General features: G+C 48.4%; 1 non-coding gene across 1 annotated transcript; it reads left to right on the top strand.

The window, feature by feature from the left end:
* The first annotated feature begins 509 nt into the window (after positions 1-509).
* TRNAR-CCU (transfer RNA arginine (anticodon CCU)) lies at positions 510-582 on the top strand. Its single transcript has one exon. It is a non-coding gene; the product is annotated as a tRNA-Arg (tRNA).
* The last annotated feature ends 2,392 nt before the right edge of the window (positions 583-2,974 follow it).

The raw sequence follows: 2,974 nt of genomic DNA, 5'->3' as shown, positions 1-2,974 counted from the left end.
TGGACCCGGTTGGGAGTTGGACATCTGACTGTTAAAGGCAGGAACGCTTCTTAAGCTGCTTTCAGTTAAGCTTGCAGTTTGTGGGACATAGTTCAGACCTGGGTCTGTGTTTGTGGCCAGCAAGCATGTCTGGCACAACCAGGCAGGATTCTGGAGTCCCAAGCTGGCAGGGAAGCAAGAGCAGAAGTAATCTTGGAACATCAGTTGGAAGCCCCAAGGGGGTTTCTGTGATCCAACCCGTCACAGTACCAACACATCCCAACACCAAGGATGGTACAAAAATATTCCCCAAGGATAACAGGAACACACTGACCCCTCCTAAAAGATAAAGTTAGGATGACAGTACATAATAAAGATGTTTTGCTCAAACCAGACTGCATAATGTAAGCCTGGCTAGCTCAGTTAGTAGAATGTCAGGCTTATAATCTGAGGGTCCAGGGTTTGAGTTCCTGATCAGGCAAGGAGCCTTTCACCTGGTAGCATTCTCCAAGAACTACAAAAAGCTAGCAGCCCCAGTGACCTAATGGATAAGGCATTGGCCTCCTAAGCCAAAGATTGTGGGTTCAAGTCCCATCTGGGGTAAGTAAAGCTTTGTTTGATAGAAGTCTTCAACTATCTGAAAGGGAGTCCTAAATAGGATGGATCTAGACTATTCTCAGTGGTGGCAGATGACAAAAGGGGATATTAGGAAAAACTATTTCACTAGAAGGGTGGTGAAGCACTGGAATGGGTTACCTAGGGAGGTGGTAGAATCTCCATCCTTACAGCCTTTTAAGGCCCGGCTTGACAAAGCCCTGGCTGGGATGATTTAGTTAGGGTTGGTCCTGCTTTGAGCAGGGGGTTGGACTAGATGACCTCCTGAGGTCTCCTCCAACCCTAATCTTCTATGATTCTAAGCTGATGAGTGACAACTAGCCACGTCAGGGGGCAGTAACTAACTATGTCAGAGAGGCAGTACTAATTTGCTTGTATCGGGGTATGAAGATGTATCTCACAGGGAGTATCTTTGTCCAGCCTAGAGAGAAATGGGAAGTCCCGCTGTTCACTGAGCTGGTCCATTGTTTCAGACATACATGTATTAGTGGTCCGGTAGAGTCTGCAGGATACTAGTACTGTGCTTCATCGACAATAAACCTGGCTGGGTTCCTTCGTCCCTTAATGGATTTTGTGGTCATTGGGCTGTTCGCTCAAGGTCTGCCGTGCCAGCTGTCTGTGTAGGGCTGGGGTGGCACACAAAGAGAACACATACACCCTGCCAAACATCTATCAACATCTAACCACACTGGTGATCCACAACTGCTAAGACAAGTCATAGAAGAACTGGAAAAAAGGAAATTAATCCGGAGGTGCTTAGCACCTAACCTGGCACAATCTGGCCAGTAAAAAAGCCAGATAGAACATGGAGATTAACTATTGACTATTGAGGGTTAAACAAAACTGCTAAACGGGGGGTGGAACTCAGATGGAAGAGCTTGCTGGAGAGGGTTGGGGGGAAATGGCCATGTTGGAAGAAGATGGGGAGTAGGGTGACCAGACACCCCGAATTTATCAGGACTGTCCTGATATTTACTTGTTTGTCCCGTGTCCCAACTGATGTTTGGTTGGGACATGAATTATCCCGATATTTTGCCCTCCAGCGCACAGGCGGAGGGGGCTTGCGCCCCCCTGCCCCAACTCCACCCTGGCCCTGTCCTGACTCCACCCCTCCCTCCCCCATTGGATCCCTCCCCAAATCCTTGCCTGACCCTGCCCTCAGTCCCACGCTCTCACTGCCCCCCTCAAGGCATCCCCGCCCCACGTCCCAATATTTCACATCTCTCATCTGGTCACCCTAATGGGGAGACACACTGGTACTGGGGGAGAGAGATGTGGCAGTTCTGGGAAGGGAAAACGACAGTGCACTGACGCTGGTGTTAGTAACAGGGTTAATGGATGGAGCAGGGAGCAGAGGGGATAGCTGGCTGTGACTTTAATGGACTGACTCTGGATTTACACTGGTGCATGTGAGATCAGAAGCCAACATCAGTCTCCAAGCACTAGCCTTGCCAGTCTCTGTGGCCAGCCCCACTCTCCAGCATCCCTGATCACAGGCAGCACAGTGAGAGTGTATTTTTCAAGGATTTTAAGAACTTTCTCAGAAATCTAAACTGTATTTAACTGGAAACAAATGGCCACAGTGCCTCCCAGAAAGATCTGCCCATTGCTGCCTGATCAAAGAGCTGGGGAATGTGCTGGGGCTCAGAGAAAGGCCCAGAGCTTTATTACCATCGAATGGTCATTAGCTGCAGGTGGATGTTGGCTCCAGCCTTTGGGTAGCCATCTTTGATATGCTTCTTTTTGATAATAAAAGCTTCAGACACCCAATTAGAGTGCAGAAATAATACCATGTGACTTAGGCAACCAATCACACACCAGAAATAACAAAGAGTAGAATATTGGAGACATAGTTGAAACAGAGGGTTTGCAAACAGCTGCAAAACGTTCACATCACATGCTCACTAAGCAATTTCAAATGACATATTGACGACGATCAAAGTCTGTTCATACATAACTTGTGTGCTGAAAAGGGAGCTTAGTGTCGCCAAGAGTTCCCCAGCCCAAGGAGTTTCCAAAATCGGTCGTCTGCTTTTCTCTGAGTGAAGGTGTGGTAGCTAGGCAGGCCCAACACGCTGTGACAGGGCTCTCTCCATTCTGTTCCTCTCCTTTGTGTCTACTCTGAGCTCTGGACACAGCCCTGCCTCCTCTGGACCAGCCACCTTCTCAGCAGAGGCTGGGTTGGAACCTCCACTGCCCTGCATGTTGTGTCACCATTTACATCAATGCAAAATGGGGGCAAAAGTCTTTCAGCCTCTAGGCAGCAACTGACATTGACAAGAGCCTTCCAGGCAGGCAGGGTGAGCTCACTTTGATTTTTATGACAAAAAATTGAATTTAGGGGGAATTCCTGTGGAAAAATGCAATGTTCTGAAGAGGG

This window comes from Gopherus flavomarginatus, chromosome 13 (genome assembly GCF_025201925.1).
Source record: "Gopherus flavomarginatus isolate rGopFla2 chromosome 13, rGopFla2.mat.asm, whole genome shotgun sequence".
NCBI classification, from domain to species: Eukaryota; Metazoa; Chordata; order Testudines; family Testudinidae; genus Gopherus; species Gopherus flavomarginatus.
This window is presented reverse-complemented; position numbering and strand designations above follow the sequence as displayed.